The sequence below is a fragment of the Otolemur garnettii genome, unplaced genomic scaffold (genome assembly GCF_000181295.1).
Source record: "Otolemur garnettii isolate 467f Iridium unplaced genomic scaffold, OtoGar3 scaffold00014, whole genome shotgun sequence".
NCBI classification, from domain to species: domain Eukaryota; kingdom Metazoa; phylum Chordata; class Mammalia; order Primates; family Galagidae; genus Otolemur; species Otolemur garnettii.
This window is the reverse complement of record NW_003852409.1, coordinates 7,090,264-7,117,716: the sequence shown is the minus strand read 5'-3', so window position 1 is coordinate 7,117,716 and position 27,453 is coordinate 7,090,264.

Genomic DNA, 27,453 nt, shown 5'->3' with positions numbered 1-27,453 from the left:
AATAAAAGGTCTAGTGAGTGTCCCTACATGTGGTCCTCACAATTAACAGCAACAGTTTAGCCCTTTTCAAATAATCAGTTTTAACAGCACACAGTAACTTACTTCATTCTCATAGTCGCTCTGGTAAACAGGTAGAAAGAGACAGACCATCATTACTTTGAATACAGTTTGAAAAAGGTAGATTTTTTGGTGTGTGCAAGTATCAGTTTTTTTCCATAGACGGATGGAGAATCATTGGACAGCTAAAATGAGGCACTAAAATATTCAAGAATGTTATAGGGTTGAGTTATTACACTGTACCCTCAAATATGTAAAATATATAATATAGATTCCATACTTGTATAAGAAGACTAGGAAACTGTAGATGTGGAGTAAAAGGGCTTAGATCTGGGAAATATTTCTTTTCTCTCTTTCTGTTAATAATTAAGAGGAAAACATAACAATTTGTATGTTACAGAATGGTATTGATGACCAGGTTCTAAATCCCTGAAACAGGACCCAGGGAGATCACTGAATGATGAACTCCTGACTAAGGTTCTGTGCACATTTTGAAAAGGATGAAAATGTTGTTGTTCAGAGGCTTGGAAATCATACTCTTACCACACTTTAACATTGCAGTGGTAACTCAGCCTTATTGTTCATCTCTGCTTGCTTTTTTCAGACTTAAACATTTCATATTTTACCAAATTTGCTAGTAGAACTTGCTCAGCTTTTAGACTAAAGGAACCAGGTGCAAGATGATAGATTTTTGAGTTTAGATGTGTCCAAACTAGAATCTATGAAGTCAAGGCATGTGAGTTCTCACAAATGCATGAATGTAAAACAGAGTGATTAAAAAAAAAAAAAAAAACCTGGGTAAATCTTGCTATAAGCCTTGAGTCATTTGCAAAAGGAATGAGCTTTTGAGTAAATGGTACTGCAAGGCCCAAGTCATCAATTTACCCGGTGACCATTTATAAGTTATAAATAAAGAAGGATGGAATGCATAAGTTTATCTGCCTGATACTTTTTAGTATTTATTTTTTGTCTTAAAAATAATGCATTTTTTATTACTGTATACATGCAAGCACAAAGTCAATATGTATATGTACTTTGTATACACATATTGCAAACATGCATATATGTTTTATACATACATGTACACACACACCACAGTCTGAAAATTAAGTTTGTGAGCTTGTCACTGTGTGCTTTGGCAGCAGTGTACAAATAACTCTGTAGGTTTCATAAACTGGGAATATCAGTGTGTCACAGTTGTGATCATGTTGATTGGTGGTGGTGGTGTCTTGCTGAGTCATGTTCATTATTGTGCTACATGATTTTGTGTGCCATCATGAGAATGTCAGAACTTGAATTAGAACAATGAACAAATATTCAAAAACTTCTTGTAAAGCTTGGCAAAAGTAGAAGTAAAATCAGGGACATGATAGTCCAAATTTGGGGAGATATGATTCCATGAAGAAAATAGCAGTGTACAAATGGATTAAACATTTTTCTGAGGGAAGAGAAAGCATCACTGATGAGAGTTTGGGGAGCCAGTAACAAACACAACAGAAAATATTGCAAAATTTGTCAAATTGGGTGTCAAAATTATCAGTGAACTATGAGAATCATAGCAAACCATGTAAACATCAATAGATCAATAGCGGAATAATCAGAAAATTTTAACTGAAAATCTGTACTTTATCATTATGTGTATAAAGTACAGAAATATAAGAATGTTCATGTTATCTTACATCATTGAGTTAAGACTATTCCTGGGAAGATTCCAGATTGGGAGAATACAGATCATTATCTAAGCAAAAATTATGTATTGAATTGCTGAATCAATTGCTTTCTCATTTCTGTTTGCAAGAAGACTTATTAGGGAGTGAGCATCTGTTTGATAATCAAGTATGACAGAAATTGTGGTAGGAAGCTTCTGAAATGTCTCTGAATGAAATCTACTCCTAGGACTCGCATTTTGCATGCCACCCCCCACCCAGTGTGTGTGTGTTAGCACACACACACACGCATGAGCCCATTGAGAAGGGTGAACCTAGAGACTTGATTGCCATTGGATCTTAGATAAATCAAACAAGAGCATACACTGGAGAAAAGAATCCCTATTCAATAACTGGTGCTGGGAGAACTGGATAACTACATGTAGAAGACTGAAACTGGACCCAGTCCTTTCACCTCTTATAGGTATTGACTCAAGATGGATAAAAGATTTAAATCTAAGACATGAAGTAGTAAAAGCCCTAGAAAAAAGCTTAGAAAAATCTCTTGAGAATGCCAACCTGGGGAAAGATTTTATGCGGAAGACTTCATTGACAATCGAAACAGCAACAAAAATAAACTAACAAGATTTAATTAAGATGAAAAGCTCCTGTACAACTAAGGACACAACAATTAAAGCAAATAGACAATCTTCAGAATGAGAAAAGATATTTTCATGTTATGAATCTGACAAAAGTTTGATAACTAGCGTCTACAGAGAATTCAAATTAATCAAGAACAACAACAAAATGGAGTAAACAATCCCATCTATCACTGGGCAAGGGACATGAATAGAATGTTCTCTGAGGAAGATAGATTAATGGCTAAAAAACAAATGAAAAAATGTTCTTTGTCCCTGATTATCAGAGAAATGCAAGTCAAAACTACTCTGAGGTATCACCTAACTCCAGTGAGAACAGCCCACATCACAAAGTCACAAAATGCCAGATGTTGGTGTTGACGTGAAGAGAAAGGAACACTTCCCACTGTTGGTAGGATTGCAAACTAACATACCCTCTTTGGAAAGAGGAATGGAGAACCCTCAAAGAACTCAAAATAGGCCACCCATTTGATCCTGAAATCCCTTTACTAGGCATCTACCCAGAAGGAAAAAATAATCATCTTATCATAGGGAGATTTGTACTAGACTGCTTATCGCAGCTCAATTTATAATCACCAAGATATGGAAACAACCTAAATGCCCACCAACCCAGGAATGGATTTACAAAGCTGTGATATATGTGTACCAAGGAAAACTATTCAGCTCTTTAAAAAGATGGAGACTTTACATCTTTTGTATTAACCTGGATGGAGTTGAAACACATTCTTCTTAGCAAAATATCACAAGAATGAAGGACCAAAAATCCAGTGTACTCAAATCTAATATGGAGCCAATCTATATTAAGACAATCTAATACACACCACAAAAGAGAAAAACTCAAATCAATTTAAGGTGGGGGGCAGGAGGATGAGGAAGCTGGGAGAGGGGACGTGTGGGAGGGATGGGTGTGCTATTAATGGGCACAATGTTAGGGTGTATGGTACACCTCATGGGGACAGGACACAATTATAAGAGGGTCTTTACATAACAAATGCAAACATTGTAACCTAATTCTTCATACCCTTAAATTAACCTGACACAATAAAAAATAAAAAATTGAATGGTGGTTGCTAGGTGCTGGGGAGAGGAGAAATAGGAGTTTTTGTTTAATGGTATAGAGTTTCAGTTTTCAAGAAGATAAAATTCTGAAAATCACAACAAGCTCCATATTTAATAATTAATGCTATTGCAGCATACACTTAAAACTTATTAATGGAATAATCAAAAAGTAAGAGACAACACACATAGTGGGGGAAATATTTGCAAACTACATATTTGACAAGAAGTTACCAAGAAAATATAAGGAGTCCAACAACTCGATAGGAAAAAAGACAAATATTCCAATTTAAAATGGGCAAAGGATCGGAACAGATATGTCTCAAAAGAAGACATACAAATAAATGGCCAAGTAGTATATAAAAAATACTACATGAAATACATAAAATAGTACATTAAGGCATGATAAGATAGCATCTCATCCCCATTAAAATGGCTATTTTCAAAGGATAGGCAATAATGAATGCTGGTGAAGAAGTGGAGAAAGAGGAGTCTTCACACACTATTGGAAGAAATACAGATTAGTGGAGAGGAGAAGAGCACTGCAGAGAATAGCATGGATTCTTCAAAAAACTAAACATAAAAATGCTATATGACAAATCAATTACACTGCTAGGCATGTATCCAGAAGAAGGAATTCTGTATATTAAAAGATTATCTACATTCCATGTTAATTGCAGCAATGTAGGTGTCCATCAATGGATGAATGGATAAAGAAATTGTGGTACAATTTCTTACCAATAAAAACAATGGAATATTATATACTCACAAAAAATGAAATATTGCCATTTGCAATAATGAAAAACAAATCTTGCATGGTCTTACTCATATGTAGAGCTAAATGTTAAAAACAACTATTCTCATGTGAAGTGGTTTAGGGTCACCAGATGAGGGGGTCTTGGCACAAGGAATGATGAGGCTTGACACAAAGTCTGTGTTGGGGACTGAGGAAGTCTGGGAGGAGCCCTCTTGAGTAAACCTCGAGTCTTAATTTTTTATCACAAAGTGAGAAAAAGTAGTTTAAAGTTATATATCAGACATCAGCAAGGGGGAACATCGAAAGGGTCAGAAAGAATGTCTCCAATTTTTTTGTGTGTGTGCAAAATCTGGACTTTAAGCAAGACCTCTGCACTAGCCTCAAAAGACCTTTGGAATCTAGAAAATCTTTACCATAACCCTTAGGCCTGGTACTGCTACACTTCACATATACATTCTCCCTTGGAAGCCAGTTTTCTGGAACTCCTACACGGACACAACGCACATGCCATTCTCATGATTCTCTAGGTCTTTCAAGCAGGAAGTGAGTCTCATGCTAAAGACCAGGGCTCAGTTTTCTTACAGTTATGGAGACAGTGAGTAGAATGATGGTTGCTAAAGTCTGAGAAGGGTAGTGGGGAGGGGTCAGAAAGTAAGAATAGTTAATGGGTGTAAAGATATAGTTAGATAGCTATATAGAATTAGCAATATTTCTTAACAAATTGACTATAATCAACAATAGTTAATATTTTAAAATAACTGAAAGAGTGGAATTGGAATTTCCCTAAAACAAGGAAATGATAAATGTCTGAGGTGACAGATAACCCAGTTACGCTATTTGATTAATTCACATTGTATCCCTGGATTAAAAAATCTCATTTACCCTGTGAATATGTTCAACTACAAAATATATTTTTTAAGTGGATGGCAAGTTCACAGTCAGCCTACAAAAATGAAAATAGGTACCATGGTAAATTTTAAGTTATGTGTTTATTTTCCAGAATATAGAAGAATACACATTTCCCTTACCTACAGCTTTGATATAGAATATACTCATAATGGTAAATCAAAAATGAATATACAGAAAGATAAGAATATATATGAATATTTAAGAATATATACCTATGCATATCATATAGCTGTAGAATGTTACAGTGCTATGTTCTGATAACTTATAAATAAAAAATGCTTTAGTGAAAATACATAAAATATATTATTATTATTATATAGAGATTAGCTTTTTGATATAGGTATAACCAGAAAGGCATTTACTAATTTCTTCATGTCCAATTCAATGTATTTTTACCTTTGTAAGCCTTCTTAGGATATTTCATTTGTCGTTGATATTTATTTATTTATTTTAATTTTTTTGTAGAGACAGAGTCTCACTTTATCTTGAAATGGGCAAGTTCTCAGCCCACATTCCTTCTCCTCCCTCCCCCCAGAGTCAACTCCAGGAATAGGCCTGCCTCCCTCCTTCTCCCTCCCTGCCCAGAGTCAACCCTGGGAATGGGACAAGTTCCCAGCCCTCCACCCTCCTCCTCCTTCTCCATCAGAGGCGATTCCAAGAAGAGGCTTTAGAACAAGGAAGCATGAAAAATCCCACATTCAATTTCCCGGTGAACAATGATGGAAATTTACCCAGATTGTAACTCCCAAGCTGTAACCCCCCACCCTGAGCTAACCAGCTACGTCTCACTTCTGTAGCATGCCTGGTCAAAAATTATATAAGGCAACCTGTGCTCTACTGGAATGGACTGTCTCAGAGCAGCAGTCCCCTGTGCAGATCCAATAAATCTCCAATTGATTGCACTTAAGTGGGGTCTGAGTATATACTTTCAGGTTGCAGGGGTACTACATTTCTGGAGGCCCCAGGGAGATTCATTAGACCCCCACCTGGGCCCACCACTGGCTGACAGCTCTAGGGGAAGGCCTCGGAGGGACCTCTCTGCCCCTCTGCCTCAGAAGCTCTTGGATGTGTGGATTTAGGGCACAGGTTTCTAAATTTTCCAATTTGGTAAGTCTGTCTGGATCTCTATAGAATCTAGGGGAACTAGACTGGGTGGACCCAGTGAAAGTCTGTTCCCATGGCAGAGGGGAGACATCCCCCTGTCTTTCTGGTATAGGTTTGGTTTGTTTATTTCTGTGTTGTTGTGTTTGCAGCCCCTCATTAGACTGTTATGGTATTAGCAGTCTTTTGGACTGTTCAGATTTGCAGGCTAGTCCTGTTCTGGTAATTGCAGTCTTCTATTGGGTTGTCCTGGTTTTTGTAGTCAACTGTGCTGGTTCTGGTTTGTGTGTCTTTTGTATGTTCTGATTTTTGTATGAGTGAGTGAGTGAAAGAGTTTAGATGTGACTCCATGGCCCTGAGTTTACTCCACCCGCAGTTCAATGACTTTATTATATGGTTTAGTGGTAGGCCCCTCAGGACAACCTGGAGTGGGGTTTATACATCCCCTATGGCAGGATAAAGTTTTCATCCCTTTGGGGATGTGTCCAGGAAAGCATCTGAGTGAGGGTTAGGCAAGGCTCTGTGCCTGACTGATTTTCCATCTGTCTGTCTGTTTTGTTCTCCATGTCAGACCTATGTGTCTTCTGCAGGATTGGATATCAGGAAACTCTCTAGGAATCTCATCCTGTGGAAATTAGCCTTTTACCTCCTTTCTCTTATGTCTCCTATGCATCCCACTGCCTTCAACATCTCTGTCAGGGTAGGAGTTGGACTTTTATTGGACAGTTTTGCTCTAAAATCTTAGTCTGTTTAATAGCATGCTATGCTAATTGACTCCTATCTTTCTGACATGGCCCTTTTGTACTTCCTTATTTAATTTTGAGACTGTAGCACAAATAACCCACTTGCATTGAAGATCCTCTCTTTCTAGCAATGAAAGAGTCCCCTTCCTTGCTGGACTTTGGGCCCCTCCTTTCTTAAAAAAAAAAATAGGAGTCCTCTTTGCTTTTTGAAACAACAGTCATTTTTCTTTCTGAACTGGCATTACTCTGTCTGGCTCTCATTCTGCTGATCCTCAGGTGGTCTCCAGGAAGGGGACAGGCTGTGGTGTCTCTGAGGAGAGGTGCCCCCTGGAAATATCCCAGGGCCCCTAGAGAACCCCAAGCCCACGGGATACCAGCTGATGATCACTCCTAAATTCACCTGTGAGTTAACCTCCAGAAGTAAGTCACTTTAACATCTATTTTTGGCTGGTGTCTGCAGACATTAATTAACTATTGATGGTATTTTTGTTATGCTTATTTATTGTGAATTGTTGTGAAGGTGCATAACTGTTTGTTGAATTCATTTGTTGTAATTTATGTAGAGCCCTTAGGAACCTCCAAGAGAAGGCCAAAAAGATAGGAACTTCAGACAGGGACCCTGGGTTGCTGGGCCATTAGCCTGTCAGAAGCTCTTGGAGACATGTGTCAATAGAACAACCCAATCAGTGGAGAGCTTCAGACCTACTGACCTGTCAGGGACTCCCAGGAATGTGTGTCAACAGTCATCACCAGAAACACCATTGAAATAAAAGCGGGGATCCAATCAACCCCCGGGGTGTTAGATCACTCACAGGCCTGTTAAAAGTGTATAAGAGTGTATTCTGCTTCTAATTCTAAGAGTATAAAAGTGTGAGAGTAAGTGTGGACTATTAGACATTGTTCATGTCAAGCCTGTGTCTGTTTTGTCCTTTTATGTGCTTTGTTCCGTATTTATTAGAGAATTGGTCTTGGCATGAAACAAACAGTTCTGGAGACATTTGTGAGTGGTTTTGGTCTTGGCCTGAAACCAACAGTTCTGGAGACATTTGTGAGTGGATTGTGGATCTTTTCCTTCAAGGAACCCTTCAAGACTTTGCTCCTTCTGAAATTGCTTTATTCACCTACTTGCTCTTATGTGTCCTACACCCCTCACCACCTGGTGCACTTTTGGCATGGCAGTCATTGGTCTCTTCATCCTTATTATTCTTATTGGGCTTGGTAGTGCTGCCCCTTCAGACTGGTCCCCTAGAGAACTGTGATGCTGACTTGTTTTTTCTCTTTGTAGTAACCTTGTTCGTGCTTCTGTCCCCACCTGGAGAATATTTCCCAGCTAGTTCTCTGTCACCTGGGAAGGACTCTTTCATCAGAGCTACTGGCCCTAGATGTGAGGCCCTCTCTTTTCCTAGTCTAGGAAGGTCTCTATCACAGAAAGTGAAGACACTCATGAACCACCTAAAGACCCCAGCAACTTGTCCCTTCCATTCTTCCACTATCAAGTGTTGTTACTCAGACTGTCTTTCCTTTCAGAATTGTCATGATTAACATTTGTCTGATTGTGGTACTCTTAGCTACCATCAGCCAAGAGAAAGTAATTGAGTAGATTTTTATAATAATGTTATCCCCTGGTAGATCCAAAATTCCCACACTGTTGACTTGTTAATTCCTTTATTTTGTCATCCAATCACATTTCCTGTTAAGCCTTCATTCTCTCTTATGCAGGTTACAGGGTTGCTGCTGACAGCACCTACTGGCTAAAAAATTCATAGTAAGAGGAGTTTTGATTCTTTTCACTGCCTACTGGCCGACTCCTTTTGACAGACACCTGGATTTCCCACCTCACTGCCTCTATCTTCCCTCTTGGAACCATCCTTGGCTAGTCTAGCTATTACTTCCTTGTTGTGAAACTTAGCCAAAACAACCCTTATTCTCTTCCTTGAATAATACCCAGGCCAGGCCCATTCCCTGTTCTGACATTTGGGCAGAATAGTGTAGGAATGAAACAAAAATCTTCAGGGTCACCCCTGTCCTGCCTCCTCCAAAAATTTCCAGAACTTGATAAATGGAAACATACCTTTATAAACTGAATGGGTATTCTAACAAATAAATGAATCTAGCCCTGCACCTTGGGCAAGGTTATTAAATCTTTGCAGTTTTTATCTGGGAAAAATTAGTATGTACTCCCTACTCAGAGTGGAGCCATCCAAAGTGTTTGGGACTGCTTTATTCATAAGCTTACTAGGGCTCAAAGGATATGGCCTGCAATGTGTTTGTTCCTAGAGATGGAAATCTGATTTCTGAGTTTACCTGAGCCTGAAAAATAAGGATTCCCTGTCTAGCCCTGATTGGAAAAATCCTGTATCAATATTATATTTTACAAATGTCTCTCATTTGTGAAATGTAATAATTTGGTTATTTAAATTGTTAGAAAAACTGAGTCTTTATCAAAGAAAAAGATTCTTGCCTTTTAAACCTTCCAATTATCAGCTTAATGAGTGAATAATTAACTGTAATCTTGTTTTATAAAAAGTAAGTTTTTTAAAATAAGGGAAATTAGATAGAAAAAAATGGCATTGTGTAAGGAAAGAATCTTAAGTAATAAAGTTATCCTGAAACAGAATGATTGTTTTGGAAAGTGAAAGGCAGAGCAAAAAGTTAAAAAAAAAAAAAAAGATTTTGAATGTTTGTAAATTATCTGTATAGAATAAATAAAACTAATAAAGAAATATTGTAAGGAAATTTATATGTAATCCAGTTGACTATGTATTTCCTTTAAAATCTTTTGACTTGTAATCTTGTTTAAACAAATGTTTTAAGCCTTTGATATTTTGAAAATTTTCTAAAATCAAAACTCTAAATTTAATGCTTGGTACTTGTAACACAGTGATTATGGCAATAGGCCACATGCATTGAAGCTGACAGGTTCCGAACCTGAGGAAAACAAATTAGACTTATTTAATTTATTAAAAATGCATAGGAAACATTGTTAAATATAAAATGGTAATTGACTTTATATAAATTATAGTCATATATAAAACATTAGTTTATCCTAAAATGTAAAATATTGATCTGTTTTAATGTTTATTCAAATTCCTACTGTCTTTAAAAATTCAGTACTTTTATTCTTTGCATTTCATTTTCTAGAAATCAAGAACCATTTTCTATCTCTTAAGCTATTTATAGCTTTTCAAGTGTGTACTTATGAGCAGAATGTGAAACATATGTTTTTTTCTCTCTCCTTAGTCTTTCTAAAATTTACAAGCCATTTGTAAGTATTCTTAATTTCTAACAATACAGTTATTTGCATAAGTTCAATAAGAATCTGTTTTGTTCTATAGGACATGATAAAGGCACTGGTTATTTTACCAAGGCTTTGGCTAGAATAGCATTTCCAGAGGTGTCCAGACAGCATGAAGGAATTAAGGTTGACTTTATAAAGCCAATAAAAAAAGTCCTTAAAAATGAACTGGCTGGATACCCATCAATAATATTTCCTGATCTGAGGTAAAAAGGTAACTTCCTGACAGGTCTGGGAATCGAAATGTGCTTGGGAACCTCAAGCAAAGAAGAATTTACCCAATGCATCCAAGTATCTAATGGTACAGATAAAACCTTTGCCCAAGAAAAGCTTCAAGTCCAACTGAGATTCCTTATAAAATATTTCAGCAAAGCCAATTTTAAAGAAAAAAAAGTCTAGATAACTAACAATTATTCTTACTGCGCTTTATGCAAGTAATCAGTATACTGAAGGTACAGTCTATTTTGGTAACTGATTTAATTCTGCTGTAATTTGTCTTTAATAAAGAGAGAAATTGGAGAAAGAAAAATAATTAAAGAATAAAAGGCTGTGGCCCATCTGTATTAAATCCCAGCTTTGCCTAAATGAAACTAAAAGACTGACCAAAGAGTATAGAATTATATATAGTAGTTATAGTTGCTCATCCCATAGTTTAAGTTACTACTTTGGCTTAACAGAAAGAATGTAAATAAAGTAAAATACATAAACAGAACTATAAAAGCAGAAATTAGTAAACTCTGCCAGAAAGAAAAGCTTAATTAAATACGAGCCTTACCACTGATACTGTTCAAAGAGGCCTTTGTCAAAAATCACTGAAGTATTTAACTATGTTCTATTTAATCTTTTACATCTGTACATTCTTTCTCTCTGAAAAAAAATCAAGGGAACTCAAATGTCAACCCCACCACAACCCTCAGGCCGGCCCCCTCCAACTATCCCCAGCCGTGTGCCAGGACAACCAGAGTGACCCCCGAGAGCCTTTGACTCCCAGCTCTGCCTCCATGGAGGGACCTGCAGAGAGTGAGAATCTGGTGGGGACTTTTCCTGCAGCTACCCTGCCATAAGACAACCCCCTGGCACATACTGCCTGAGGATAGGACTAAGTTGTGAGTGCCCCTTGGGATGTGGGGTGCTCTCTGCCAGACATCCTTAAACCTGGACAACACACGGCCCCTCTTGGCTGACTTCAATAACTTCTTCTACCTAAAACTGAAAAACTTACACACCTTTGGGCAGGACCTGAAAAAAAAAAATGAAGCTGGAGGTAATGTTTCTGATTCATAGCTCCAGCAGCTTACTCCTTTACAATGGCCAGAAAACAGACAACTTAACCCTAGTCAGAAAAAGACTGCACCAACGAGAACCCCTCCTCCTCTTACCCTGATTCCCTGAAAAGACCAGTGGGGAATGAAATGGACAAGTTCTCAACTCACCTCCCTCCTCCCTCCCCCCAGAGTTGACCCTGGGAAGGGGAAAAGTTCACAGCCCGCCTCCCTCCTCCTCCTTTCCTCTCAGATGCCATTCCAAGAACAGGCTTCAGAACAAGGAAGCACAAACAATTCCAAATTCAAGTTCACAGTGAACAGTGGTGAAAATTAACCCAGATTGTAACTCCCAAGCTGTAAACCCACCCCCCCATCCTGAGCTAGCCAGACATGTCATTTCTATAGCATGCCTGCTCAAAAATTATATAAGGCAACCTGCCCCCTACTGGGACAGACTGTCTCAGAGCAACACTCCCCTGTGCAGATTCAATAAATCTCCAATTGATTGCACTTAAGTGGGATCCAAGTCTATACTTTCAGGTTGTAGGGGTACAACAATCTCCCTTGGTACAGTGCCATGGCATCACCCAGCTCACAGCAACCTCCAACTCCTAGACTTAGGCGATTCTCTTGCCTCAGCCTCCTGAGTAGCTGGGCCTATAGGCACCCGCCACAGTGCCCGGCTATTTTCTCATTGTAGTGTGGCTGGGGCTGGGTTTGAACCCGCCACCCTCGGTATATGGGGCCAGCACCCTCCCCACTGAGCCACAGGAGCCACCCAGTCATTGATACTTATTTTTTTCCACATATAGGTTCAATTATTACATTCTTGGAAGTTTTAAACATTCAACTATTTTTTCTTCAACAGCATTAATCTAGTGAATGGCTACCTATCAAGTTGCTAAAGTCATTATAAGGTGAAATACTTAGAATATCCTGTTCCACTTTTGTTACGTCATGTTTCCAGGAGGTGAAAAATGATCTCCTCAATTTCATGCCGAATTTAATAGTTTTTAATCATAGCTTCTCTCCACTCTCTAAAATTAATATGTGAATTAAAAGAATTAAGTCAGAAGGAAAATTATACTAATCATTTATCTCTTATCAGATTTCCAGATGTAATGGATTTAACTTAATCTCAAGCTCCAAAGACCCATATCACAACACTAATCCTAAACAAATGGAGTAAAATTAAAGTCAACAAATGTCTACTATTTATCATGTATTAACTTGGCACCGAGGTATAAACTGGAGTTAGAGAGCTGTATGATGCAGTGTCCCTGACTTCAAGGAACTTTATGCAAATAAGAGTGTACAAACTGCATATCTGTCTATATCTATCTACCTGTCATCTCTGTTTATCAATCTATCTGCCTGCTCCACCTATCAGCCTACGTTTTGACAGGAAACAAAGAAGAGACAGAAAGAGAGAGAATGAAAGTGAGAGAGAAAAGGGGGGGGAGGGAAAGAGAGAGAGAGAGAAAGTATTATCCACAGAAAGGATTTAGGCAAAAATTACCTATTATAACATGATATGTGAGTTAATATATGAATATTTTACCAGATAATTATGTGTTTATTGAGTAAAAACAAAAATAATACCATAGTCACATAATAAGGTTATTTGCTTACATAAATTAAGAGGTAAATTGCTATTAAACGTTTTTCACTGATATATTTTATAAAGACCACATACTCCATTCTTTTACTTTAATACTTATTAAAATATCATCATGGTACCAAAATGACTACATCTCAAAGGATCCCTTAAAATACACTATAAGTCAAAATATCCACAGGAAATGTTGAAGTTAATTTGCATTTTTAAAAGATCATTTTTTAAAATATTAGTGTTAGAACTTCAGAAAGTGTTTCAATTCATAAGATGGCATGTGGTCATTCATTTCAGAAACCAGCATGAAAAATATATGGGCTGAGTCAAAAGTGAGGTAGAGACTGCATTATAAAGAAAATGGAAAAACATGAAAAAATAAAATTATTACTTTAGTACAGTCTCTGGATGCTACTAAATTTCTAATGGATGTATTTGACCAGGCTCTCTGCAGACGGATCATAGAATTGCCAATTTTTTATCTAATTCAATCTGTAGCCAACTGTATTTTTACATATACAGCATAGTATGTTGCATACCATACATATACTCATTTTTAAAATATGCTCTTTGTCATGAGAAATGTATACTCAATGTCAAGAGTTAGACATTTTATTTAGTGGATTGTTCAAAATCATTAGAAAATATGTAATGTGATTTTGATACTTTACAGAACAACAACCATGTGTCTTACAATTAGTATTTTATGTTATAAATTACTCATGAACTTAAATTACAATTATAAGTTTAAATATTTCCCTAATTAAGTCTTTATATATTTTGAATGTTAAAATTTGGAAAAGAATGTGAAAAACATTATTTTTACTTGTCCAAATTCTCTTTACAAGGAGAACACTAATGTTAGTGATTTAGTGTGGTGTTTAATTTATTTACACATCCGCAATCAAATTTAATAAAGCAAAAGAAAACAAAACAAAACCCTTTGAAACCAGGGGAAAGCTTTGTGGCCTCTTGTTTGTTTCAAGGTTATTTTAGGTTCTTTATTAAAGGTTTTTTGTTTCCTTCTTAAATGCCCTGAAAGTTTGTTGGTTTTATGTGAAAGTATTTTAAAAATTTTGTTATATCTCTAAATGTTTTCCTTACATTTTTACAAGTGTCATTTGGGGAAAATGGAAGGATGGCTGAGGAGACTTTGTGTTTTGTATGTATACACACCTGCACACATACCCCAACACACTTTTTCTTCACCCAATTGTCCATTGACAGACACTAAGATTTTTCCATTATCTTGGCTATTACACTGAAAATAGAAGTGAAGATATCTTTACGAGGTAGTGATTTCACCTGTATGTGGAATCTAAAAAAAAATGTAAGGTTAAATATGTAGAAATAGAGAATAAAAATAAGCTTATGGGGAAGTGTGAGAGGGAGAAGAAATGGGAATATGGAGACAAAAAAATACAATGCAGCAGATTTGTAGGAAGAACGAGTCTAGATATCTAATGTACATCAGGAGAACTATATTTAATAAAATTTTATTGTATTTGGTATTTTTGGTAAATAAGTAGATTATAGCTGCTTTGACACAAAAAAGTCACCACATGAGATGATACACATGTGAATATCATTCACTATATTAACCAATATACTATATATATGTATCATATGTTGTAAACTTCAAATACAGACAATAAAAAGGGAAAAGCCATAAATTTTTTCAGAATCAAAAAATGTGCTTTAAAGAATATTATCAACAAATGAAAAGCAGCCTACAGAATGAGGGGAAAAAATTGAGAACTTCGCGACCCCTAAGGCCTTGGTCTCACTCTCCACAGGAAGGAACCAAGTGTGTCACGGATTAGAAATACAAGCTCATGGGACGCAAGCTAACCTTAAGTGTAGGGTAACCCAGAGTCCCCTCTGCAATGGCTATTTATTAAGGTTATACACAACAAGTGTGGAGAATTAAGGTAATTATATATGAGGGCTGCATGCATAAGGATTGTCACATGCTCTTTCCCCACATGTTCTTTCCCCACAACCCCCATGAAGAAGTACTAAGCATCACATGCTTATAGCATAGTAAGCATGTTTAACACATGATCACTGGTGAGTGACTGATTTTATCTCATTCTGGAACACTGAGTTACTTGGGGGACTGCCCCCAAGTCACAAAACATCTCTAGGTTTTCCAGGAGACTGTCCTGTTCTCAGCATTTCCTTTTAATGTGCTAACAATCAGTAATTGTCCTTTGCAAGCATGGTGTCCATTCCTCAACAGAAAATCATGTATATAACAGGAAACTGACATCTAGAATATATATCTCTTAGAATCCAATAATACATACAAAAGAAAACAAATGACCCAAATTTAAAAATGACCAATGAAGTACATATACTTTTTTTTAAAGTATGCATAGAAATAATCAACAAGCACGTGAAAAGCTCTTCATTATTCGTCATTAGTGGAATACAAGTAAAAACTCCATATAATGAGCCATACTTTGCTACTCCCTGGAATGACTTTAATTTAAAAGACAGAGTATAAAAATGTTAGTAAGGATGCCAAGAAATTGTAACCCTCATGTATCACTGGAAGAATTATAAAATGATGCAGCTACTTGAGCAAACAGTTTAGAAGTTCTTCAAAATGTTAAATGGAATTCCTGAATGACCTAGCAATTCTTCTCTTATGTACATACCCAAGAAAAGTGAAAACATGTCCATGGAAAAACTTTTATGTTCACAGCAGCATTTTTTCATAGTAGCAAAGAAATCGGAACAGCTTAAATGCCCTTCAGCTTGTGAAAGGATAAATAATGCACAGTATATGTGTAACACAAAACATTACTCATAAAAAAAATATGAATTAAGGATACATGTAACAACATGATGAATTTTGTAAAGATCATGCTAAACAAAAGTAGTTATTCACAAATTACCACATACTGTATGATTTCACTTGTATAAAATTTCCAGGAGAGGCAACATTATAGTGACAGAAACAAGAAACTGGGAGTACAAGGGATGGGCATCTGAAAGCTATTGAGTTCAGGGGTTTCTTTTAGAAGTGATGTAAATATTCTGAAATTAGATTGTTGTTCTTATTTCACAAAACTGTGTGAAAACCCCATTAAGTTATACACATCAACAGGAAGCACATTGTGGTATGTGAATTATATGCAGATAAAGCTGTTTTAAAATCTATGAAAATCTTTGCTGATGAAATAAGTTGATGAGAGATTTATCTGTATAATTAGATTTGTCAATTCTTTTGACAATTGAGGCATAATATTGTAACTGACTAGGACTGTTTGTGCAATTGTTTCTAAGCATTAAACTCTTTTCCACAAGAGGATATTGTCCTTTCTCCAAATAAGTTATTAAAGAGCTTATTCTAATTAACTCATAAAGTATATCTGGTCATATTCTAATCATAATGTCCACAGAAATTAAGCTACACACACACACAAATAGCTGCCTGAGTTCAAAAATAGGTGAGAATGGTTCTTTTTAAATTTTTTTTTTTTTGACAATGGGTCTGAAATTTATTTTTGCCCCTTTTAAATTAATTCAGGATATTTATTATGGAGATAGAAATGTTTTAGCTACATGAATTTCTTTTGTATAGTTTGTGTCAAAGACATAGATGTGCCTATCAAATAGATAGTGTGCATTATACAGGCTAGGTGTGATGTTAACCTTCCCTTCCTTCCTTCTCGTTCACTTGCTTTCTTTTCACAGAGTTTTATGACCATTGCGCATCTCGTGTTGATCAATGAGTTCCAATTTAATAGCATGTACATGTGGTGTTTGTTTTTCCCTTTCTGCATTTCTTCACTTGGAAGAATGGAAAAATGGTATCCATTTCTCCCAGGTTGCTACAAAAGGTATTAGTTCCCCAGTACACTTTATTAATCCACTCATGTACTGATGGGCATGTGGGTTGGTTCTACAATTTGTGAATTGTGCGGTCATAAACATTCGAGTGCATGTGTCTTTTGATCAAATGACTTTTATTTTCCTATAGGTAAATACCCAACAGTGGGATTGGTGAATAAAATGGTAGGTCTATTTTTAGTTCTTTGAGGTATATCTGTATAACATTGTTCCAGTTTGCAGTATAACCAACAGTGTATTTATGTTCCTTTCTCTCTCATTCACACCAGTTCTATTGTTTCAGAACTTTTTGATAAAAGCCATTCTCAGTGGTTTTACATGTTATCTCATTGTGGTTTTGTTTTTGTTTTTGAGGCAGAGTCTCACTATGTTGCCTTCCATAGAATGCTGTGGTGTCACAGCTCGCAGCTACCTCAAACTCATGGGCTTTCAGGCATCCTCAAACTACGGCCCATGGCCCATGCAGCCAGCCTAGGACATTTATCAGGCCGGCCGGGTGTTTTTGCCACTGCTGCCTGTCCTGCTTAGCAGCTGACTTGTCCTAGGGCCGCAGTCCAGCCCTCCAATGGTCTGAGGGACAGTGAACTGGCCCCCTGTTTAAAAAGTTTGAGGACCCCTGGAGTGATTCTCTTGTCTCAACCTCCTAGCAAGTCCCGCAAGTAGCTGGGACTACAGGAGCCCACCATAACACATCAATACTTTGTTGTTGCTGTTGTCGTTGTTGTTTAGTAGACCTGGGCCAGATTTGGACCCATTGGCCTGGTGTATTTGGCTGCCATCTTAACCACTGAGCTGTGGGAGCTGAGCCAAGGGGGCAGCAGGCTGCATGGGCCAGGAATCAAACTCAGGCCTCCCACATGGCAGGCGAGAATTCTACCACTGAAACACTTATGCAGTTCATTGTGGTTTGTTTTGTTTTGTTTTTTAATTAAATCATATCTGTGTACATTATTGCAATCATGGGGTACAATGTACTGGTTTTATATACAATTTGAATTGTTTTCATTAAACTGGTTACCCTAGTCTTCACAGCAATTTCTTAGTTATTGTGTTAAGACATTTATATTCTACACCTAGTAAATTTCACATGTACCCTTGTAAGATGCACCATAGGTGTGGTCCCACCAATTACTCTCCCTCCACCCATCCTCCCCCGTCCCCTCTCTTCCCTCTCCCCTTTCCTTTTCTTCTTGGGCTATAATTGGGTTATCGCTTTCATAAGAAAGCTATAAATTGGTTTCATAGTAAAACTGAGTACATTGGATACTTTTCCTTCCATTTTTGTGATACTTTTCTAAGAATATGTTCCAGCTCCATTCATGTAAACATGTAAGAGGTAAAGTCTCCATCTTTCTTTAAGACTGCATAATATTCTATGGTGTACATATATCACAATTTATTGATCCATTCATGAGTTGATGGGCACTTGGGCTTCTTTCATGACTTAGCAATTATGAATTGGGCTGCAATAAACATTCTGGTATGTATATCTTTGTTACAATGTGATTTTTGGTCTTTTAGATATATACCTAGAGGAATTGTAGGATTGAATGGTAGGTCTGTTTTTAGATTCTAAGTGTTCTCCAAACAGCCTGCAGACACATGAAAAAATGCTCATCATCCTTACTCATCAGAGAAATGCAAATCAAAACTACCTTGAGATATCATCTAACTCCAGTAAGATTAACCCACATCACAAAATCTCAAAACCAGAGATGTTGGCATGGATGTGGAGAAAAGGAAACACTTCTACATTGCTGGTGGGAATGAAAACTAATACATTCCTTTTGGAAAGATGTTTGGAGAATACTTAGAGATCTAAAAATAGACCTGCCATTTGATCCTCATTGTGGTTTTGATTTACATTTCCGTGATGATTATACATGTTGAGAATTTTTCCATGTGTTTATTGTCTGTTAATCTTTTTTTTGCAAAGCTTCTGTTTATGTCTTTGGCCACTTTTTAATGGAGTTGTTTTATTTTTTTCTTGCTGATTTGCTTGAGTTCTTTATAGATTCTTGTTATCAGCCCTTTGTTTGATGTACAGCATGTAAATATTTTCTCCCATTATTTAGGTTGTCTGTTTACTCTGCATCAGTTGTTTCCTTGGCTGTGCAGAATGTTTTTAATTTAACTAGGTTCTATTTGTTAATTTTTCTTGTTGCTGTGATTGCCTTGGCTTTTCTTCATAAATCCTTTGCCTAGGTCAATGTCAGTAGGATTTTTCACATTTTCTTCTAAAATCTTATATTGTCATGCCTTATGTTTAAGTGTATTATCCACTGTGAATTAATTTTTGTGAGTGGTGAGAGGTGTAGAAACTGTTTCAGATTTGCTCCTGTGGCTATCCAATTTGCCCAGAACTTTTTATTGAATAAGGATTAATTTCCCACAGTGTATGTTTTTGTCTGCTTTGTCAAACATCAGATGGCAATGTGATGACAGTTCTACATCTGGGTATTCTGTTCTGACCCATTGGACTATGTCTCTGTTCCTGTGCCAGTACCATGCCCTTTTGGTTATGATGGCCTTAGAGTCTGGTAAAGTGATGCTTCCCAATTTGTCTTTTTTGTTTAAGGTTGCTTAAGTTATAGGGGCCCTTTTCTTCTTCCATACAAAGCATATAATTTTTTATTTTCATTTATTTTATTTAATTTTTACATAAAATGAAAAGATTGACTTATGTAACTGATTTTAAAAATATAATACACACCTTTTAATATTATGTAATCTCTCTTTCCCAGGTAAATAATATTAGTTTGTTGAAGAGATATCTGCACTTCCAAAATTATTGCAGCTTTATTTTTCATAAGAGCCAAGATAAGGAATCAACTCAAATGTTTTTGATTTATTTTAAGATTGATTTCAATTGCAGAAAACATACAGTGTGAAGGATATTCAATAATGGATTTTAAAAAGGGTCAGATTACCTCTCATTTCTCATACACATGGAGCTGAAGGTTGATGGTCAGTGTAGTTTTCACAAAGTGAAGCTTTACAATATTTTACTCTGAAGGTCTGTATCAATTTCCAGAAGGAAAAGAGGAGAGCAGCAACTGTATAAAGAAGGGATTTATTCATTCACAACCGTATAAGCCCTGCACCTAGTTTTTAATTTGAGGTGCTCTATTGCTTCCTTATCATGACAGCTCTTCTCTTTGTACATTGAGCCTGAGATCTCTCAGGCCAATAAATGAGACTCCAGGATCCCTCTGAGTAAAATACAAATATCTCCCCATAAATAACACAACTACCTAGCATCTGAATTTATGGAGATATAAATAAAAATCTTTTGAAGGTGTATTATGGATGACTTCTCATATGTGCAATCCTAGATAAACAGGGAGTTCCTGTCAGTTCCTCCTGACTCTCAACCAGTGCCTACCTTCTCACATCATTTACGGCTTATTTAGTTCCATGTTTTGCAGCAGGTTCTACATTATGTGTATTCAGTTGCTGCACGAGGCACTTCAGGTCTGAAGTCCTGTAACTAGACAGGTTCTGTAAGTTCTGCCATGACTGACAGCATTGTTCAACCAAAGCAGACCTAGTAGCTTAATAGGACATTCAGCACCACCCCCCCATCTATATAGATGATATATCTCCCTAAAGAACTCAAGTGGTCATTATTCTTACAATTTTATTATTTGTGAGCGACTTTAGGGCAAAGAGTTTATCACGGCACTACACACCCAGCTTTATAAGCAGCAGCAGGTTGGGCATTTTTATGGGCAGACACTTTTTCCTTGACTTTATACTTTCAGAGCTGACTACGAAGCTGGACATCATCCTGTTGAACCTATGGGACATACTTCTTGTTGTATAAGTAAAGAATCCAGGTCAGTCACTTTTCCTAAAGTTGTGCTCTGCTTGTACTTAATGGGACAAAATTACTACATTATTAATAGTATCTTCAGGCCTTAATAGAATTCAGAAAAGATCATAAAACCACAGGTAGTCTCAGCAACAGAAACTAGGGCACTAGAAAACAATCATTACTTTCAGAGATTCCAGGTTGATGTGAGGTGCATAGTGGCCACTGAAACGTTGTACTGAGAGACAAATTATAAATGTGCCAGAAAGTTTCATCTAGAGAGATATAATAGAAAAGCTATCACTGGATATATGCCCAGAAGTAGGATTGCTTGATCATAAGCTAATTCTATTTTTTCTTTTTTTTCTTTATTTTTTTTTTATTGTTGGGGATTCACTGAGCATAGAAAGAATTAGGTTACACTGCTTGCATTTGTTAGGTAAAGTTCCTCTTATAATTGTGTCCCACCCGCAAGAGGTGTCTCACACACTGTGACTCCCCAACGCCCTCCCTCTTTCTCTCTGTCCACTCTCCCATTCCCCTAACCCCTGCCATGTACTAGAATCAATTGCCATCATATCGGAATTGATATATTGGATTCTTGCTTCTCCATTCTTATGATGCTTTAGTAAGAAAGATGTGTTTCAACTTTATGCAAGTTAAAATATGTAAAATCACCATCTTTTTTTGTGGCCAAATAGTATTCCATGTCATACATATACCACAGCTTGTTAATCCATTCCTAGGTTGGTGGCCATTTAGGCTGTTTCCACAATTTGGCGATTGTAAATTGAGCAGTGATAGACAGTCCAGTGTGAATGTCCTTATGATAAAAGGATTTTTTTTTTCTGGGTAGATGCCCAGTAATGGGACTGCAGGATTAAATGGGAGGTCTAGCTTAGGTTCTTTGAGGATTCTTAATACTTCCTTCCAAAAAGGTCGTATTCGTTTGCAGTCCCACCAGCAGTGTAAAAGTGTTCCCTTTTATCCACATCCATGCCAGCATCTGCAGTTTTGAAATTTTGTGATGTGGGCCATTCTTACTGAGGTTAGGTGATATCACAGGGGAGTTTATTTGCATTTCTCTGATAATTAGAGATGATGAACATTTTTTCTTATGTTTGTTAACCATTCATCTGTCTTCTTTAGAGAAGGTTTTATTCTTCTCTCTTGTCCATTGATATAAGGGATTGCTGACTCTTTTTATGTTGCTTAATTTGAGTCCTCTGTAGATCTTAGTTATCAAGCTCTTGTCTGATTCATAATATGCAAATATCTTTCCTCATTCTGCTGGCTGTCTATTTGCTTCAGTTGTTGTCTCCTTTATTGCACAGAAGCTATTCAGTTTAGTTACATTCCATTTGTTTATTTTTGTTGTTATTGCAATTGCCACTGAAGTCTTCTTCACAAAGTCTTTCCCTAGGCTGATATCTTCAAGTGTTTCCCCCATATTTTCTTCAAGGACTTGTACTGTTACATGTCTTGTATTTGGATCTTTTATCCATCTTGAATCAATTTTAATGAGAGGAGAAAGGTATAGGTCAAGTTTCTGTCTTTCACATGTGGCTATCCAGTTGTCCCAGCACCATTTGTTGAATAGGGATATTTCTCCCAGTGTATGTTCTTGTTTGGTTTATCAAAAATTAGGTAGCTGTAAGATATTAGTTTCATCTCATCGCATGGTTTTCTATTTTGTTCCATATGTCTATATATCTATTTTTTTCTTCTTTATTGAGACAGAGTCTCACACTGTCACCCTGGGAAGAGTACCATAGAATAATAGCTCACAACAACCTCAAACTCTTGGGCTTGATCAACACTCTTGCCTCAGCCTCCTTAATTGCTGGGACTACAGGCACCTTGCTACTATGTCAAGGTAGTTTTTGTATTTTTAGTAGAGATGGGGTCTTGTTCTTGCTCAGGCTGGTCTCAAACTCCTGAGCTCAAGAAACTCACCTGCCTCAGTCTCCCAGATTGATAGAATTATAGGTGTGAGCCACCGTGCCTAGTGGGTAATTCTATTTTTAATTTTTGAAGGAACCTCCATAACATTTTCTGTAATGGTTGGACAAATTTGTATTCCACTAATTGTGTACAAATGGTCTGTTCAATCTATACTCCCACCAATGCTGTTATCTCTTGTCTTATTTATTTATTTAATATATATATTTTTTCTTTTTTTTTTTGAGACAGAGTCTATGTCACCCTCCATAGTGTGCCATGGTGTCACAGCTCATAGCAACCTCAAACTCTTGGGCTTAAGCTATTATCTTCCCTCAGCCTCCCAAGTAGCTGGGACTACAGGTGCCTGCCACAACACAGGTTATTTTTTTGTTGCACTTGTCATCATTGTTTGGCAGGTTCAGTCTGGGTTCAAACCCTCCAGCCTCTGTGTATATGGCCAGCTCTCTAGCCACTTAGCTATGGGCACCAAGCCTTATTTAAGTTCTTATGTGTACAAAACAGTTGTATACCTTTATAGGGTACATATGATGTGCTCACAAGTTCTCACTCATATGTGGGAGCTAACTAAAAAAAAAAAGAATTGAACTCATGAGAACAAAATGTAGAATAACTGTTAGCAGAGGTTGGGAAGAGTAGTGAGGTAGTGGGAATAAAGTGGAGCTAGTTAATGGGTGCAACAATATAGTAACATGGTTAAACAGAATAAACCCCCTGCAGTATCACAGAAAGTGACTATAATCAACAAAAAGTTAAACTATACTTTAAAATAATTGAAAGAGTAAAACTGGGATATTCCTAACACAAAGAAATGTTAAATGCCTGAGGTAACAGATATGCCAATTACTCTGATTTAATTAATTCACATGCTAGAGTTGCATCAAAATATCTCCTATTTGATAATAACCACCTTAACAGGTATGAGATGATAACTAATCATGGTTTTTATCTTATGCTGGCTCTAATTGATTGCTGATGGTCAGTACCTTTTTATATAACCATTAACCATTATAAGAAATCAGCATCTCAAAAGATATCTGCACATTCATGTTTATTGCAACATTGTTCACAATAGCAAAGATGTAAAAACAAGTTAAATGCACATGACATATGAGTAGATAAAAACATGTGAAACACACACACACACGCACACATGGATATACAATGATGTTATTTAGCCATAAAAAAATGAATACTTTGTCCTTCCATTTTTAGCAATATAGATTAACCTATAGGACATTAGGCTAAGTGAAATAAACCAGATATACATTGAGTGACCAGTACAGTATAATCTGACTTATATGTGGAGTCCAAAAGAGTTGAACTCATAGAAGCAGAGAATAAAGTGATGGTTACCAAGGTGTGGGGTAGGGCAAAGAGGGGGTAATATTGGTCAGAGACTACAAATACTTAGTTATAAGACTAATAATACATTTCTGAAAAACTAATGTACAAAATGGGGCCTATAATTACTAATACTCTGTTTCATACTTGCAGTCTGCTAAGAGTAGGTTTGACATGTTCTTTCTGCACACAAAAAGTTAATTACGTGATGATGGATGTGTTAGTTAGCTTTATTATGGTAGTCATTTCATAACATGTGTATATACACCATATATGTGTGTGTGTGTGTTGTATATCTTAACTATATACAATTTGTTTTTTTCATTATATAATACTTCAATAAAGCTGAGGGGAAATAAGAAAGGCTATCACTGGAATCCAGCCTCCCCTGAAGTTACAATACCATAAGGTTACAGAGTATTGAGAGGAAGAGAACCAGGCCCAGCTTCCCAGGCTTTCAGTACTTTCTTTATAAAAAAACACAATTGCCTCCCGATTAAGAGCTCTGATGGGTCTGGTAACTAATGCTAAGGCCTCTAAACTCAAAGCCACATCCCTCATTCAGCAAGTATCTTGGCCTCCCTTGACTTCCTATTTGACAAATGTCTCCACATTCATCTATACTTTTGAGATCATTAACTCTCGTCTAGCTGATGAAAAAAGTTTTTCTTAACCTTCAACTACTAAAATACTCCATTAAAATTACAAAAGATTTCCATAGAAAATAACCCCACTCCTTCTAAATGCTATTTGATAAACTATTTCAACTAGATAGTGGAGGATGAAAATGTAAGTTTTATCTTCTTAAGAATCCTGCTATATGCACCAAATGTTATAGGCCTGAATAAAAAGTCATGTCTATAAGAAGCTTAAAGATACTCAGGTAAAGTTGCTTTTAAATGAATTTACTATTCAAATAGAAAAGAAGCACGAATATACATGTATAATAATCTTAGCACTTTGCTTTGTCCCTAGTTGCTTGGAGGTAGGCTTTGATATTTGTGATCAATGTAATTTACAAAAAGTGAGAACATTGCCCACTGAAATCATTCTAGAACCTACTTTTTATTGCTAATATGCAATGGGAAGAAACAACTTATCACTGAAACCCCCATCTCCTAACATATAGGTTATTCTTGGTATACCATATTTCTATCAATAAATTTCCATGTTCCATTCCTTACCACACAACTATGCCTCCAACAGTGTGATAGTTTGGCTTATATAGGTTCAGGATCCTTAATCTAAAAAATTCCAAATTCTAAGTGCTCCAAAATCCAAAGCTTTGATTGTGCCAAAATGATACTACAAGAAGAAAATTCCTCATGCAACTTTACATAATGTGTTTCTGTCAAAATACAGGCAGATGAAAGACAATTTATTAACCATCCCTAAGGGGAAAAAAGACTATCAAGTCCGATTTACCTGTGATTTTTCTCTTCTGTGAATGTCCAGGTTCCATTTTGCAAGAACACCCACAAAGAGCAAAAAAATGGTACATGTGCAGGTCAATGCACTGACAGCAGGTGCTTTAGAATGGTGCTAAGAGCTCCATACGTATTTCAGGGTGGATTTTTTTGATTGTTTGTTTTCTTATTCTCCATTTTCAGGTTTAAAATATTAAAAATTCAAAGTTTCACAGATATTTCTGTGAGAAAAAGTGATGAGAAAAATGCATTATATCCATTTTATCTATAGCACAGAAGGTGATGCTGTGGAAGAAAGTGGACATCAGTGTAAAAGTGAAAGTCTTACAGAAGAGTTTGGTATTGGAATAACTACCATATATGATCTGAATAAAGAGAACGATAAACTGTTGAAATTCTATGCTGAAATGATGAATAGAAGTTAATGAAAAATAGGAAAATACAGCATAGAGCTAAAAATGAAAATCTCTCATGTATTGAGAGACTGGATCCATCAACATTGCAGTGAACACACACCATGTAATGGTATGCTGATGAAGCAAGAAGAGAACTATCACAATGAGCTAAAAATTGAAGAAACTAACCATCCAACAGACTTTCAGCAGAATTTTTAGAAAACACATAGCATTGCATTTTGAAATATTTGTGGTGATAAAGCATCTGCTTATCATAAGCAGTACAGTAATTCATTGATGATTTTAACAAGGTCATTGCAGAGAAAAAGTTGATGCCAGAACAAGTCTGCAATGCTGATAAAACATCACTGCTTTGGTGATACTTCTCCCAAAAGAAACTGATTACAGCCAGCTGATGAGACAGTCCTTATGGGAATTAAGGATGACAGGAACAGAATAACTGTTGGGATATGCTAATGCAGCAGGCAGGCCTAAGAGTAAACTTGCTACGATAAGCAAAAGCTTGCATTCTCATTGTTTTCAAGGAATGAATTTCTTATCAGTTTTTTTTTTTTTTTATTTTTGCTAACAAAAAGGCATGGATCACCAGGGACACCTGTTCTGATTGGTTTCACAAACATTTTATACTAGTAACTTAGGTTCACTTCAGAGACACCAGACTAGAGGACAACAGAAAGATTTTGTGATGTCCTGACAATTTCTCTGCTCATCCTACAGCTGAAATTGCCATCCAAAACAATATTTATTCCATGCACTATTCTTCAAATGTGATATCATTAATCTAGTCATGTGACCAGTATGTCATTAGATCTGTGAAAAGTCAATGTATAAATACTTTATTGAATAGTATGGTAGCAGCAGTTAACAGAGGGTTTGGTATAAAATATTTTCAAAACTTTTAGCATCAAATAAGGAAAGTTTAAAAGTCTGGCATCCTTTATATACATCTAACAACTACATATGCTGCTGCCAATGCTTGGAAAATAGTAACTCAAGGCACAGTTGTATATACCTTACATAAACTCTGACCTTTAACTATGTTCAGTAATAGTGATTAAAAAATGGTAAATTTAAAGGATTCTGTATGAGAAGTGAGAAAATGAATTGTGTCAAACCTCCATACATCTGCAAAACATATACCTTGTGAGTCCATTAATGAAATTTTAAACACTGATAGTGAGACCCCAGTTGTTCATTCATTGACAGTAAAATAACCTAAATGGTTTCAAATCAAGGTGATCATGATAGTAGTGATGAGGAAGATGACATTGATACCATTGCAGAAAGACTGTCTATGAATAGCATGGACTAGAATTGTGTTTATTAATAAAAGAACAAGAAATCATGTCAGCCTCTGGTAAACATCACTATGCTCACTACTTCCTTGAGATCAACTTTTTTAAACTACCACATATGAGTGAGAATATGTAACATTTTTCTGCCTGTGGAAGATTAGTTGGCAGGAAAAAGGGATAAGAAGGGGTTTCCATTGGGTGCAAAAGTGCATAGAAGGTATAAAAGCTAGTGTT